The sequence below is a fragment of the Mustela lutreola genome, chromosome 8, assembly GCF_030435805.1.
Source record: "Mustela lutreola isolate mMusLut2 chromosome 8, mMusLut2.pri, whole genome shotgun sequence".
In the NCBI taxonomy this organism is placed as follows: domain Eukaryota; kingdom Metazoa; phylum Chordata; class Mammalia; order Carnivora; family Mustelidae; genus Mustela; species Mustela lutreola.
Genome location: NC_081297.1, coordinates 11094452 through 11111315, shown reverse-complemented (window position 1 = coordinate 11111315; position 16864 = coordinate 11094452).

The window sequence follows — 16864 nt, the reverse complement described above, 5'->3', positions numbered from 1 at the left end:
TTCAGATGACGCACGTGTCACAGTGCCTGGAACAGAGATGCTTTCGAAGTGTTCAGTGATGAATGTGTCTGTTTGGGGAAAGGGCTGATATTCATATTTTAAGGGCTTTTTTTTTTCTTTGAGACTTGTACCCCCAAATGGAATGTGGACAAATAATATTAAACAACAAGGTCAGATGAAGAAGTCCAAAGCTACTAAACATGTTCTACATACCCATTAATTAAGGAAATTGAAATTGAAACAATGATTGGCAAAGACAGCAGAAAGGATGTCCATGCCCCGCTGGCGTGAGGAAAATCGCATCCCCCGAACGTCCCACTTTCCAGTGTCTCCGTTTGTTTACATGTTGTATCTTCTGTCCAGCTGTACTACCATGAACAAAAATACAAGTGGAGGAAATACATGTGAAAGGCTAATTCTTGCACCGGCATTTGTAATTGAGAAAAATTAGAAATTAATGTGCATGCCCATCAATAAATGATGCATTAAATTTGGTATAACCATGTGAAAGAATACTGTTCACCCTTTAAGGATATGCAGGTGGCTTTACATGTATTGATGTGGAGAGCTGTCCACTCGGCGAAAACAGCTGCAAACAGCATTCACTTAGCCCTTGGCTGCGTTTCCAGGTTCTGGCTACAGCTCAGCCCAGCCTTGTGGTGGTGAAGGTCATGGGTGCCCCGGCCATGGCTGCTGCTCACTATTGGTTTAGGCACCGTGGGCTCTCTAGGAGGGCCGTGGAAGTTCAGTTTGCATGAAGGCTTTAGGGCCTTTTAGGATAGACAGGGAAGAAAGGTTTAGAATGTGGGATGTAAGAATCAGTTGAAGCAAGACAGGGAGGTGAGGAGGGGCCATCAGCCCTAAGAAGGGGCAGGGCTTGTCCCAGGTGGACAGGACTAGGAAGTGGGAGCAAAGCAGAACTGGGGCCACCATCTAGGCTTTTACCCAAAGTGAACACGACAAGGCTTCCTGGGGAACTCAGCGAATGCCGGTCCTCAACGGAGAGGCTCTCATGTTCTTTCCTTTCCCTTCAGCAGTGTCGTTTGCTCCTGGTCTTTGGAACGGACGGGCAAGAAAATCACCGAAGTTCCTGCCCACGGCTCTGGCGGGCAGCAGGTGGTCACCAGCCAGGAGCTCGGCGTAGCCTAGGGGTGAAAGGGCACTCTTGTTTCTACCTTTGAGGCTGAAGGTCAGTGATGCCCATGAATGAACGTTAGAAAAGCGGTGATAAGTTTTTCGAAAGGTAGAAATCTTAGAAATACGAAGACCTGGAAACATGGGGGAGGTCGGGTGCCTCCTACCGTCTTCCTGCTGCACGAGTCCGTGTTGGATTTAAGGGCTTCTATTTAAAAGCCCATCTGGGAAGCCAATCTCTTCCTCCCTGGCCGGCCCTGACGGGAGACAATGGCCACTGTTTGTTGGTACCAGAAAAGGATGGAGGAGGTTTTGAGCCCGGACTTTTCCCGTACTTTAAATATGACTGGATGCTCTATTAGTCCAGGGTATGCTTTTCCTTTGGATTTTATGGGTCAGTAGAACTTATTCCCCAAGATCTGAGGCACCGTCACAGGGTTTCCCATTTTAATTTTTCCAATAGGTTTATTAAAAATACATTAAAAATATTATAACACACATGAAAGAGAAGAAAGCATAAACTCAGAAAAAAAAATGTTCCTTACATTGAATATACTTACCTTTCTAATATATTGATTTCTTTTTAACACCCCATTCCCAGAGGGGGAAAACTCTATGGCTCAGCTCTGATGCACACATCAGCACTTAAAGGCCACTGAATCAGTGTTTGTTTCAATCCCAGATGATATGATTAGATTGTGTGGTTTATAGAAAATTAAATTCTTTAGCCAAACCAGATGCTAAGCTTCTGCCCAGAATCAATATGCTATTAGAAGTCCCGGAAACTAATAAACACGCCATAACTATTAATTTATGGATAGGTTGTTGGCAAATAAGCTCAGAGAAGGAATCCAGGCTTGAAACGGCTTTTGGAACACCAGATGGAGTGTGCAAGTTTAATCAGAGTCCTGAGAAGGGATCTGTGCTGTGTGAGTTAGATCGGAGATATGCTGAGAAAGCGTGGAGAAGTAGAACCTAATGGAAGCTGCTCCAGGAAATCCTAACTCCTGCAAAGAAAAGCAGGTGTTACTTTGACCATGAAGTATGTTGGTGAGAAGCAGAGACAATGGACCTCTCCCGAATCTCATCACCGGGCAGCTTCACCGGAACACATGAAGCCAACAGGAACCTTGCCTGAGCAAGCACACGTCCCCCAATTTTGCCTGTCAGAGCACCTCTCAGTGCCCGCCCACAGCCAAGCCCAGGAAGCCTGTCCATCTGCAGTGGGCTCAACCCCTCACGCGCTTCCTGTTTTTGCAGTAGGCAGTTCACAGGTGAAGAAACAAGCCCATAATTGTCCAGTGACTTGACCTTGAGCAAAGGACCAGAACTTACCTTTCTCCGCCGCGGCTCCTTCCCACAGCATATGGAAGGCGGACTGGGTGTGCCCTACCTCTGGCCAGAGAGCCCTCGCCTGACGGAAACCCAGTCATTTGGAGAACCAACCAACCAGCAAGCCCAGGCGCCAGTGTTCAAGAAACGGTATTTTGGCCCAGTTAATATGGGTGAAAATCGCTTAACGACATTCAAGGTTTAACTGCAGCTCCGTGTAGATTGGCCTGTGTAATGGTGTCGCTCTACACTCATTCACTCAACCCTGTGTTACTGGATGCCTGCCATGTGCCCCTTGGAATAAATGAGTATCCATCAGAATAAAGTGGCATTTTGCTCACTATACTCCCAATTAAAAAAAAAAAAGACAACAAACAACCCAATTTGGAGTCTTCAGTACACCTGACCTATTATTGCAACAACTTGCTACTCAACTGCACAATTTCAAATCATACTTTCCAAACCCGTTCGGATTATGTCTGTCTCCTGCTTCACCCACCTTCAGAGGCTCCCCATGACCGGCAGATTGAATGTCCTCAGCCTGGCTTTCGAGGAGCCCCTGACATGGCGTCAGCTTCCTGTCCGAGCCGTCCAGAGCCCCAGCCTCCCCGGAAATGACTCAGACAGTGATGCACGTGGGGGTTGGAGGTCTGGGTGAGAAGTAAGGGGCTTCCGCGGCATAAGAGTTCAGCAAGACCTGGACTCCTAGCTTTGTGGACTGCTAGTTTCCAAACTCGGCCAATGCCCCAAACTCCAGAGCACCCTACAGTGGGAAGGCCACCGTCTGTGGCACCCAGGCCACCGGCAATATTACAGAGCCTGGTCTGCCTTCAGGACTCCCCACACCCTCCTGTCTAGTCTGTGAAGCTTCGTCCCTCCTCCCGCATCCGAGACTCTCACCACTTCTGGAGTCACTTCTCTTGCAGACTTTGACATCAATATTAAATCCAACAGCTTAGGTGTTTTGTAGACCTTGATCTTCTTACAGTTTCAAGGTAGGAAGTTTATAGGAAAGAGTCAGCTTTAAGTTGGAAGCTGGACTGCCCCTCTATTGTCCATTCACTGACTTTTTTTTTTTTAAGATTTTATTTATTTTTTTTGAGAGAGAGACAGAGAGCATGAGTGAGCACATGTGGGGGGAGGGGGAGAGGGACAAGCAGACTCCCCGCTGAACAGCAAACCTGATGCAGGGTTGAACCCTGGAACCCCGGAATCATGACCTGAGCCAAAGTCAGACACTCAACCGACCAAGCCACCCAGGTGCCCCCAAGTCACTGATTCTTAAGTTTTTTTCTTTTAATGTGCACAGAGAAGCCCTGGGGATCTTGCTGAAATTCACTTTGCTCTGAGGTTCCCTATCCCTTAGGAGCTCCCACCTGGTGTTGATGCAGCGGGACAGGACACCACCCCGAGAAACAGGAAGTTCAAGTTCCCGAGCCCCATCCCGCTCACGCCGGAGGGCCACACCTTTGCCTGGGACCTGAAGCCGATGACGGCTGTGGCTCGTAAAGCACACAGCTGCTGGCCTCTGCTCACGGACACTGGCGAGAGGGCTTACGGGTCTTCTCCATCTGGGTCTCTGCGCACTTACAGGCCTGCACCTTTGGAGGCTCTGGTCTGGCTGTTGGAGACGGTGCTTCTCCTCTCTGGAAGGCGACCCAGCAAGGTCTTGAGGAGAAAGGGTAAACCATTGCCCTTGGGGGGTTCCCGCAGTGGTTTCCCACAAGCGAAGGAAGTACCTGTTGCCATTTCCAACCTAAAACAGATTTTTCTTCCCTTCATCCACACAGATGGGCCAGACCGTCCGAGCAAGAGTTTCTGGCTGTGTGGCAGCCAGCCTCCCTTTTCTTCTCTATGTGTGTTTCTACGGAAAGGGAAGATATTGAAATTTAGCTGCAGCAGGCTGTAGTTGGGAAGTTATAACCTACCTAATTCCTTAATCAAGCTATCAATTAAAGCTGTGTCCGTGCCACCTGCTATGCCTGGGCCTCGTGCCACGGGGTAGGTGCCAACTCTGAGAAACCCATCCCTGCGAACCCGGAGCTTCTGACACGTCTGCCTGCGGTGACTCTTCAGTCACCCCCTCCTTGCCGCCCCCAGCTGCTTTTTCCTAAAGTACTTTTTGAAGTTCGCCTGCAGAACTTCATGCACGTGGGGTTACACAATGTCAGCCTCTGCCAGCGGATTTCAGCCGGGCCTTCCGAGGGCTATAACTTCAGCAGCTTCTCTGCTGACCGTCCGGCAAGGAGCCAGTCGCCTTTCTCGGGGTTGGTCCCGAGCTTCACCGCAGGGAGAGGTGTGGCGTAGACGGCTCCGAGAGAGAAAATGGAGTGAAGGACACGAGAAACGAGGCTTCTCTGAAGGTGAGCTCTGCTGCAAACTGCCGTTACCTAGGTGGATGTTAAATAAGCACTTGTGGAAAGAATGAATGAGTGAGAATAAGAAAAGCAAGAAGAAAAAGCTTTTGTATCAAAGCACGGTTGTCCCCGCCAAAGGTCTCAGTTGTCCTGTTTTCCCACTAGTCGCGTGTATGGCTCTCGTCCGAAACTGCTGGGCTCTCGGAGACATCTGCGATGTCACCCTCCTGAGAAGGTGGAGAGCAGCTCAGCTCACGGGTCATGGCACGTTCCTTGGATGTAGAGGGGCCTCCTACAGGTCGGGGAGCCCGTGGATCTGGTCCGTGTCGGAGCTGATGGGACCGTGACTGCAGCTCCCATGCTTTCTGATGGGTCGGGCTGTCAGTAACATCCAGGAAATGCTCACTCCACCCTGAGTGACTCAGACCAGCCACGGACTGTGTCAGAGGCCCCCTAAGAACTAGCATCCCAGAGGAAGACTTGACCTCTGACTCTGCTCTGCTCTTCACCTTGAGGGAGCGTCTTTATCGCAGAGGTCACCTCTGCCCCCACACACAGATGGGGATGATGCCTACGGCCAGCAGGAGGGGGAGCCACAGGCTAGTGATGAAGGGAACCGTACCCAAGGGGCCGCCCTCTTTCCCTCACCTACTGAAGACGCACAGACGTTTTCACCATCTCAGTTTAGAGGCCAGGCAAGGATCCACAAGGATCGGCTTGGATTTTTCCTACATCATTTGAGGCAAAGAAACAATATGCCGTATTCCCGATCCCCCACCCCCCAGGAGCGCTTATTGAGCCTTTGCCATGCACCAGGCACAGTTTCGAGGCGCTGGGAATCGAGCAGTGTGCCACAGGCCCCACACCCTCCTGAGCTCACATTCCAGGCCAGGCGGGGAAACAAGGCAAAGTCGTTCCATAGTTGGGTCGACCGTGAGAAGGGCTGTGGCAGAAAGGAAAGCGTGCGGGAAGCAGAGGGAGGGTCGGGAGGGGTTGCATTTGTAATGAGCACGACTGGCAAAGCCCTCCCAGAGAAGGTGACTGGGAGAAGCCGAGGAAGCAAGCCCTTCAGATATTTGTTGAGAGTCTTTGCGAGAGAAGGGATAGCAAGTGCAAATGTCCTGAAGCAGGAGTGGGCCTGGTGTGCTTAAGAAACAGAAGGAAGACCAGAGAAGCTGAATCCAACAATGCGCTGGGGGTCAGGGGAGGGGAGGGGGAGTGGTGGGAGAGAGAAGTCCAGACCAGGGGCCAGATCATTAGATCCTGAGGTCCTTAGGAATGGGCTTTCATCTGAGAATGGTCAGAAACCACTAGATTTTGAGGGAAAAAAAAGGTTGATATGGCATCTGTTGAACCACAGTCCTCCTGGCAGTGGGCCGAAAAGCTGGTTGGGGCGAGAGGCAATCCCAGCGGGCAGGGGAGTCCGCACATCTCAGCCGGGAACCGAGGGCAGGTGATGGGGGCTTGGACAGAGGAAGAGCAGCTGCTGGGAGAAGCGGTCAGCTCTGAATCCGTTTGGAAGCTAGAATCAAAACGCACTGCCGTTCGGTCGCACGTGGAATGGGAGAGAAGGAAAGGAGACGCACCCCCCCCCATGCCCCCCACAGTGCTGGGGTTTTTCAGCTGAGTAAGTGGACGGAGGATGCGGCCTTAGCCGGGACGGGGAAGGTGGGGGAGGGGATGCCAAGAGCTCGGCGCAGGGCGCATTAAGCTAGAGATAGGCTGTCCTGAGAGTAAGAAACGCTTACGTTCCTTGAGCTCTTGCTGCATGCCAGGCACGGGGTGAAGCACCCCCGTATATCGTCCCCCTGTGGCAGCGCCGTTCCCAGCTGTGTTCTAGAGATGACAAAACTGGCCGTGGTGGCCATGTGCAGCCTTACAGGAGCTCGTGCCTCTACAACCACAAAAGGCCGATCTTTCCAGTTTAAATTCTCTGTCCCGGCTGCACAAATTCCTGGTTGTCATCGGCTCATCCCCCTGCTAATGGAAGGAAGAGTTTTCTCTCCTGGCTTTCTATGGAACAGTGAGAGATTATCAGCTTCGTTCTGCTCCTGGAGCCCGTGGACGCTCCAGAAACAGCAGCTCGAGGGAGTGTGGAGGCAGGTGGAAGTTGTCGGCGCCAGCCGGGCCTGCCTGGACCTGACGGGCTCCGTGCTTGTGCGGGGAGGAGCCCAGGGATGGGAGACAGTGACTCACCAGGCGCGTGGTGGGCGCAGGAGAGAGCGGAGCTTGGCAGCTCAAGACAACGGAGCGTTCCAGTTAGCAACCAAGGGACCAGCTGGGCTTTGTAACCGCAAGTGTCTCAGAAAGTAGGAGTCAACCCCGAGGAGGTGAGCGGCATGAAGCGAGGTGTGAGTGATGGGGGCGGGGAGGCAGTTCAAGGCTAAGTCCATGAGGTGTTCCTTTGTAGGTGAGCTCCTCTAGCTGGGGGAGTCTTCTAGAGGCCAACAGTGTGTGCCGAGGAAAAGAGAAGTAGAAAGGGCTCCAACAGTGCCCCACTCAAGGAGTGCGTTAGTTCTCTAGGGCCAAGTATCCGATCACCCCAAACCTCATGGCTTGAGACAACCATGAACGTGTGTCATCTCACCCAGTGCAGGAGCAGCAGGTGGGGGCACTCGGTGGTACCTGGATGGAACGAGCCGGAGCTCCTTATCCTCAGGCATCTATGTGGTCTCCACATTTCGCCTTTCCGGCATGGCGTCTTCCAGGTGGTGACCCTTCCTATGTGGCAGCTCAGGGTTCCAAAGCTGTGTGTCCCCAGAGAGAGAGAGACAACTAGGAGGAAGCTGTCCCCTTTTTCTGACCTTGGGAGACAGGCAGCCATCTCTCCTGCTGCAGTCTCTCAGGAGCAAGGGCCCCCCACTGGCCCTTCTTCACAGGAAGGGGAATCAGATGCCACCTTTTGCTGGGGGGCATATTTAAGAAATTTCTGGAATGTTTTGTTACTGCACAGAAGCTTGTGACATAGTCTGGGGTCCTCCTAGGCATGTCTGGGTCAATGGAAAGTCTCTCGGTGTCTGCAGTGGCCGGAGATTGACGTCGGGTGTGCAGAGGGACGAGGGGGCACGTGGACAAGGAGCGTCGATTTCTTGTGTCGGAGTAGATTGTGAAGCAGTGATCCCACAGTGTTGTGCCCACAGGTACAAGACAGTGTTAGGGACGCAGGGAACTGTAGAGACTGAACAGGAACCAAGAAAGGGGGCTTGGCTTCGATGTGGCTTTGATGTGTGGCACAGCAGCAGAGAAGGCCTGTCCTGGGAAGACGGTGGTACCCTAGACCTGCGGCAGCCACCAGCTGTCTCCACGACGGTTAAAGCCATTGGTAAGTGAGGTCTGGCACCACCAGACCCTCATGCTACTGACGCCCATGTGAATGGCACATAGGGTTCCACGGAGGAAATTGGACTGTGGATAATTGTTTTGTTAGAGGGGAATTGGGAGGCTTAGCGCATTCAAATGTATTTCCGAGCAGTGTTTGGAAGCCTCGTGGAAGGACACTGATCGCACCAGGCGATGTTGGCCTGATGCCAGCTAATTAGGAAAAGCCATTGTAGGCCTCGCTAGAGTGAGCCCAGGGAAGGATAAACAGAGTGGCTGTCGCTGGTGCATCGGCATCCCCCAGCATAGCTCACAGTCTCCTTACCTTGATCGACTTCACTCTGCTCAAGGACGTTTGCCGAAGGCCACCATGTCCCAGCGTGCTAGGCCATTGCCAAAGCGTCATAGCACTAACAGCTGGGTTCCTATCAGCTGCTGCTGAATGAGGAAGAGGAACCTGACCATCACCATGAGCGATTCCCTGGACTGTTCGGCATTGTCTGCAGATGGGCCCAGACATCACCACTGTGGGGTCGAAGTGGGTTGGCAGAGACCGGCTGACACTGGGGTTTCTCCACGTTGGGGTCCAGGTCCGGCATTATGACCGGCTTCCCATAAGGCCGGACCCCAGACAAGCATTTCTTAGTGTGGGATTGGTGGGATGTGGTCGGGCAAGTAGTGCATGTGCTCTGCAGGAATGAGCTAATCGGTCAACAATAAATGGAGAGAGAAAGAGAAAGTGAGCAAATAAATTTGGAAAGGTGGCCTCAAGAAAGGGAGCGTTTTGCTTCTTTTAAAACCAGATCTTTCAGAGCCTTTTATCCATTGTGACTGCCCAAAAAGAGATCTAGCATTTTCCACACCTCATCTGACCAGCGGAACCATCTGCTTGTGACCACCTTGGGTAACTTAGTTGGCGAGTGATGACTTCGGGATACGCTGTCCTACACCAGAGCTGCTTCGAGGGTAGCCCCGGACTGGTGGTCTGCAGCGGGGGAAGCTTTTAGCCTCAGTTCTAGCAATTGCACAGAGTAATTTGTATTTGCCTGTTGATCCTGATAACAATGTCACGGGGTTTATATTTTATAGTTCTTTGTTTTATTAATTTCATGTTCCTAGTAGTTAGGTTTTTAGGGTTCTTGATGGAAAACATCCATCTGCAACACACTGAAAATGTGCAAAAATAGCCCTCGTCCTCATAATCTGAGAGCATCCCCACCAGCATCTAGATCTTTCCGGCACCCCACCAAGAGCACAGAGGTGATCCCAGATGGAATCCGCACTACCTCCTAGCAGCCCCGGTCGCTGCCCATTGTGGCCCGTCCGCCCCGTGGCCCAGAACAGGAGCCCTGGTGTGTGTGCCCCATCAGAAGAGAAGTTCAGGAGGTGCCGGAAGGAGACGTGCGGCTCCGCTCACGTGCTGCTCGGCCTCCCATCCCGGGAATATTGCTGACAGCTCTTTGAAAACTTAAGAAACTATGACAGGCTTTCAGGAACGGTAACTTCCCACCAAGCACGGAGGCATGGGAGGATTTAAGCAGCTTTAAACAATGCTTGGCTTTTGTTCTCCCTAATCGTGCTGGTCATGTGGGTTTTTTCCACAGCCTTCTGAAGTGTTCTCCAATAGAGGACTTCAGGCTTTTAAAAACAGTAATTTTGGTAACAATGGTAATTACTGTAATTGGAGTTCTTTAAAGGTAGATCCTTCTCGCCCACCTCCTCTTAAGACGTGAAGCGTGCTGTCACCCATCGCGTCACTCCAAACCAGCGCCGTGTTCTTTCCTCTTTAGAGCTATTAACGGGCATGCTAGGAAGGGAGTCAAACAAACTTCCAGAACACACTATTTTTAAGTCTAGAATAATTACAAGTAATTTTTCCCTTGTTTCCAGGTAGGGGGAGATAATCAGCTTTATGTGTGGAAAATACGCACATTAACTATGACTGGGCTCCCCAGTTAGGCCTTTCACAGAAGATTAGGACTCTCGATGCCCCACTGGGCTCCATTTCATCATGAAAGCCTTTGGCACAATCTGTTGGGCTGTCATGTTTCTGGGAGCCTTGTGTGGTTATTAGGTGACATTAGGTAGCCCTGCATAAGGTCTTTTTCCACAAATAGTCACATTCTTTAGAATAGTTCTTTGAGCTGTTTGACATACATTAGGGAAGCAAGCAATGTACGATAACCTTCCCTTTTTGTAGGAGACAGGTAAAGGGCAGCAGAACCTTCTGGAAGGAACCCCATGGCTGTGGCATCAGGGAGCTCACAGTGACACCCACAAGGACCAGCCTTCCTTCAGGGCCCATCTGGACAACTTCTTCTGCTCCCCGCCTTTCCTACAACAATGGGCCGACCCTTTGGTTCTCGAATTTCTATTTCATACATCCTGGCTGGTGTTGGGTGAAACTGCTGTGAAATGTGTCCATCACACATTTCTAGAGCAGGGGACCCCTGGGGAGTTTTGAACTTGGCCTCTGGAGCACCTTCTGGATTATGACGAGCAAAAGCAAGTAATCTACCTTCAGTGGTTCTCACTCATTTATGTTTTCACATCCTTTCTTTGCCCCTTGCCCACATTTTAGGGAGATAATTAATATAAATATTTCCTTGTGCACTAGGGAAGAATGTGTATTCTGTTGCTTTGGGATGGAATGTTGTGAATATATGTGTGATGTCCATCTGGTCTAGTGTGTCATTAAGGCCTTTATTTCCTTGTTGGTCTTTTGCTTGGATGATCTGTCCATTTCAGTGAGGAGGGTGTTAAAGTCCCCTACTATTATTGTATTATTGTTGATGTGTTTCTTTGATTTTGCTATTAATTGGTTTATATAATTGGCTGCTCCCATGTTAGGGGCATATTTAAATAGATACTTAAAATTGCTAGATCTTCTTGTTGCACAGACCCTTTAAGTATGATATAGTGTCCTTCCCCATTTCTTATTATAGTCTTCAGCTTAAAATCTTATTTATCTAATATAAGGATTACCACCCCAGATTTCTTTTGATGTCCATTAGCATGGTAGCTTGTTTTCCACCCCCTCACTTTAAATCTGGAGATGTCCTTGGGTCTAAAATGAGTTTCTTATGGACAGCATATCAATATTTTTTTTTTCAATCCCTAGCCATTGTTATTGCCTCTTGTTCTTTTTCTTTTTCTTTTGAGGTGAGTTTTTCTGCTTTTTCATTTTATCCATATAAGACTAGATGAATGAGAGAAAAAATACTAAAAGGGTAGAATGACCCCAGAAAAATATACACTAACCAAATTGGAAGGAACCTGAAACAGAGGGGAAAGAAAGGAGTGGGGAAAAAGTCATGTATATATATGACTGGTGAATTTCAGAACAGAGCCACACACACTTGATTCTGGGTGTATTTTGGTCTATTAGAAGAAACTGCCTCCCAAAATTTTAAAGAAAGAAAAACTGACATATATACAAAAAGAAGGGTAAACATGATAAAGGTATGGAATATGACTGTAAAGATGAAAATTTAAAAAGATTCTAAAAAAGGAATTTATAAGAAGTTCATTGAAAAAAGAAAAGGGGGAAAAAAGGAGAGAATGTGATCATCACATGTGAGAGGATGTGATCTAGGCTGGAGACCAGAACAAAGCCGTGAGCTACATTTAGAGTGTATTTTGATCTATTAGATGAAATTTTATCCCAAAATTTTTTAGGAAAAAAAAAAAAACCTGTATGTATACAAAAAATAAGGTTAAATACAATGAAGGGATAAAATATAACAATGAAAATTTAAAAAGATTTTTAAAAAAGTATTGATAAGAACAAGTAGTTTAAAAAATGTTAAAATAAGAACGAGGAAAATTTTTAAAAACAGAATAAGGAAAAAATAAAATTTAAAAAAAAATTGACTTTGAAAGACTTAAAGATCATGGGAAAAAAACCATGAATTCTGTGTTGCTTTCCCCTAACTCTGGAGTTCTGCAGTTCTCCTTGATCCGTGAACTTGGGCTCGGCTGGATGTTCTTGCTGATCTTCTGGGGGAGGGGCCTGTTGCGGAGATTCTCAAATGTCTTTGCCTGAGGCGGAATTGACCGCCCTCGCCCGGGGCCAGGCTAAGTCATCTGCGCGGTTTTGTTCTCGGAGCTTTTGTTCCCTGAGCGCTTTCCGTAGAGCTTTGGAGGATGGGAAGGAAGATGGCGCTGCCCAGGCTCTGGCCGGAAGAGCTGCGAGCTGGGGCCCCACTCCTCCGTGCGCCCTTAGTGTCCTGACCGTGTCCCGGATCACGGTGTAAGGTCGGCCCGAGCGGAGAGCCCCTCCTGGGCTCCGTCTCTGCCGCCGGCTTCCCCGCTCTGATACCTGCGAGCTCGGCCACCCTCAGACACCCTTGGTCTGTGGGTGACCCCGCGGGCCCTGAGACCACACTGTCCCTGCGAGGTCTCCACCCCCCCATTCCCCCACCCCCACTTAGCCTCGGGAGTGAGGTCCCTCAGTGGAGCCGACTCTAAAAGCTCCGATGTTGTGCTCTGGGGCTCCACCGCTTGCGGGGAACCAGCCCCTCCCCCCGCAGTCTCTCTGCCCACCTATTGCCCCGATGCACTTCTCCGCTCGTCCTACCTTCCAGAAAGTGGTTGTTTTTCTGTTCCTAGGATCGCTGCTCTTCTTCTCTTCCATCTCCTGTTGAGTGTGTAGGTGTTCAGAGTATTTGATAACTATCTTGCCGAACTCCTGAGACCCAGTGACATTTAGTCTCCTACTCCTTCGCCATCTTGCTCCTTCCCCCTCTCTGTCTCTGTCTCTGCCTCTTCTTTCAGGTGGGCTCCATGGCCAGCATGGAGCCCAATGCAGGGCTTGAACTCATGACCCTGAGATCAAGACCTGAGCTGAGATCAAGAGTCAGGTGCTTAACTGAGTGAGCTAACCAGGTGCCCCATACCTGCTATTTCTCAAGACTTTTAACTCAAATAATCAATATACCAAAGTGGCCTCCTTTGGGGGACATGTTCTGAACACTTCACCATCCGTCCTTTATCTCTGTCTGTCTACGTGCCTCTCTGCCCACCCACCCATCCATCCATCCATCCTCCTCTGTCTCTGCCTGTCCGTCTATCCATCGTTCACCAATAGCCTGCCTGTCTGGGCCTTCCCAGTCTGTGACCACCCCTCAACCACACTTCGTGTTTCCATGAATTCCTCAGTGGCACATTCGTCTTGGGAATTGTTAACCTTGGGTCCCCTCTGTGCCCAGAGTCTCAGCCCCCCTGAGATCTCTCAGAGGTCTGATTTGGAGGTTGTGGTGGGTGATACATACATGCTCTGTCATTGGGCCAGGCCACGCTTCCTCTCCCTCAGGCTGCTGTCCTTACCAGCAAGCCAGCTTGGGCACTTGGCACTGCATTTTAGGCATGGAACAGACTTTTCCCTTAAATTCCTCCCTCACAACAGGAACCAGACTGGGTTGACGAGCTAGGAAGAATGAGGGGAAGAAGGTAGAGCATAGGTAAGTGATAAGCCTACTGGATGTGGCTACTCTTGGGGTTTCTAGGTGGGTCTGTCCGGGTGTCCTTTCCAGGGCTCCCCCACCTGGCTTCCAGATGGCCTTCATGGGAAGGAGGGGTTCCCCCCTTCCCCAGAAGGGCTTTGTGGATGTCCCTGATTCCAGCTGCTCGGATGCCCAGAAAGAAGGGCTGTCTCTTTTGTCAGAGGCTGGCCTCCCTGATCCTCGTTCCCTAGCTCAAGACCAGCCCATTCCCAGGATGACTGACAACAGAAGTGACTCTAGCTTTGAGGTATACCTCCTTGGCCTCCTGAGAGCTCCCTTGCCTTCTGGTCCCTGATGAAACTAGCCCATCGGAATGTAACTATCCAGCAGGAGACTTAACTGGGCCTTAAAACTAAGCTTAGCCCCATAGCATCCACAAAGGCTAAGTGAAATGAGCCCCACCCAGACTCCTGTCCAAGCCTTCCTTCCTTCCCTTGCGGGGGAATTCTCCAACCCAGGCTGGCCTCCAGCAGACACATCACCCCACAGGCTATAGGTACAGCCACAGCAAACTGATTCCTCTACCCCTTACTGACCAATTTTTCCCCCCAGGTCCAGTTCTGATTCTGCCATTTACTCCGCACAGAATGTGGAGCTTCTCCACCTCCAACATCCACCTACAGGCCAACAGACTCAACAAGCATGGTGAGTGTTTGCGTTACGCTTCGTCATCGAAGTCATGGTTTTCCTGCGAGATTGCCACATGTGACAGCTGGGAAGGAATTCTTGAGACTTTGTATGGTGCAACTTAGTAAGTTTATTTCAGTAGTGTGGGGACAGGGCCCGTGGGCAGAAAGAGCTGCCCTTTTGCTGTGTGAGGCTGGTGGTTATACACTTGGTGCTCGAGGGAGGGGAGGCGATGGGCAGGGAGTATTAGATCATAAATATCTTCCTCGAATTTCTGCTCATAGAACTACATTTACACGCTTTTTCTGCTGCTTATCATTCAGCTCGACATTAACTAGGGGTGAGATGTACAGGCAGTCACAAGACCCTTTAAGAATGTAGCAACCAGCACGTATTTGATCCTTACCGGAACTAAGCAGGCTGTAGGTCAGCCTTCTGGGCTAAGAGTGAACATTTTTCTGCTTCTGTCCCTCATCAGTTTAAAGGGGAATTCATTTAAGGAATTCATGTAATGGTTCCTTTCAAAACAAAGAATCAATCTGCCCCCAAAGGTGAATTCAAATTTCTTCTTTTTCTTTTTTTTTTTTTTCAGAGAGGAAAAAAATCATACCTATTTTTATTAGGTAAATACTGCTTGCCTGTTTAAAATGATTTTGAAAAGGTAGCAAACAAAACCCAAAAAAACGTTCGTTAGGGTCTGAAGTCCTCTTTGGGAATTCTATTCCTCTTCTTAGCTTTCCATTGGCTAACAACTCATCTTCTTGCCTGAGGAGCTCGGAGACAAGTCTTTATCGATAGTGCCGCATGGCTTACCTTGGAAGCTCTGTGACCCCGTGCCCTGCTCTGACTGTGTTTGCCCTGTATACCCTTTTCCTGGCCCCTTCTGGATAGGGGTGAAGGAGACCATGTCACATGTCCAGTTTTAGCTGGAGGCAGCAGCAGGGGCCTGGAACCCCCTTTCCTTGGAAGCATCAATTGGGAGGGAGCATCGGCTCTCGGCTCTCCGCTCACAGATGCTTGTTATGCGAGAGTATGTGTAACTTGGAAATGAGGCCAAAAAGTGGAGGCATATCATGTCAGTGTCAAAATGAGCATCATCGGATAGGTCTGCCCAAGGATGCTTAATGATCTGAGGCAGTGGTTCTCAACCCTGGGTCCTTCAGGGGACATTTGCAATGTCTAGAGACATGTTTGATTGTCACGACTGGCGCGGAGCGCAGTGTTGAGGGAGGCGGTCACTGACAAGTAGTGCATAAGGCAGTGATGCTCCTGAATGTGCCGGAAGCCACGGAGCAGCCTCTCCCTGCATAGAATGACTCTATTCCCTGCTTTCTGTAGATTCAAGATGTCGGAAGTTCTGTGTGAACTTTAGATGTTTGACTGCCACAGATGAAACTAATTTCTGTTTGGTGGAAAGATAACCCAAAGGTGGCCGTTCATTACCCCATAGGACAAGAACTGGTTTTATATTATTTTGTATGAACCCAGCCCTTGGACTCTAAACTGTCCTTAAACTGTCCATAAGCGTCAAGTTCCTCAGGTGCTCTGGGAACCGAATTCCTATTTTCATCATCGTTAGTTAATGAATTGAATGAAATCTTCGATGTGTTTATTTACATCCTGTAATAGTTACCTGTTGCTGGGTAACACATTACCCCACATTGTAGTACCCGAAACCAATACTAAATGTGTTATTATTATTTGGACATAGTGCCTGTGGGGCAGGAGTTGGAGAGCGCTTTCATACAATTGTGGGGCTTGGGTTCTCTCCCGAGGTTGCAGTGAAAGGGCCAGCCAGCCCGGGCCCTGCGGCCATCTGAAGGAGACCGGCAGATCAGCCCACCATGGTGGCTCCCGCGTGGTGGCAAGTCTGTGCTCTCTGAGGGCAGAGGCCTCAGACTCTCACCAGGTGGGCCTGGCAGAGACCTGCTCAGGTGTCTGCATGACGTGACTGCTGCCTTCTCCCAGAGCATGGGCCCCGGGCACGGGTCAGTCCCATTCCAGAAGGGAAGGACAACACAGGCCAGAGAACACCGGAGGGAGGAGTCAGTAGGGGTATCCGAGAGGCGGGCGGCCACACTTGCCCTCGGTCCCACCATGGTTCAGGGCCTTCCCATGGGCAAGATGTGCTCGGCCTCTCCCAAGACCCCCAAACTCTCATCTTGTCCAAACCAGATCCATAGTAATGAGGCTCCTTGAGCTCTCAAGTCCAGTTCTCTTTGATCTGAGATTTGTGAGCTAGAGACACTAGCTAGCCGCCCCCTCCCACACTCAGCAACAGGCAGTGATGGGACAAGCAGAGGGTGACGCCGTGGGCCCTCCTGTTCGGCCTGGGTGGAAGGTGGGGATACACCCAGGTCATGGCCTCAGAGCACTTATGGAAGGAAGGCGGGCTCCAGTGGGCGGCTCCGGGATACTTTCCTCGCTCTCAGACTCACTCCGCCGGCCTCTGTTTCTCCCTCTGGGTCATCCTACCTTTCCCAGGGGCTTCCTTTTCTCAGCCGGCTTCCCGCCTGTACAGGGTCCGGAGGCTGAAGACGTCATGTCAGTGAGTGCTGTCTGTGCCTTTTAGCCCAAGCTGGCCACGTTCCT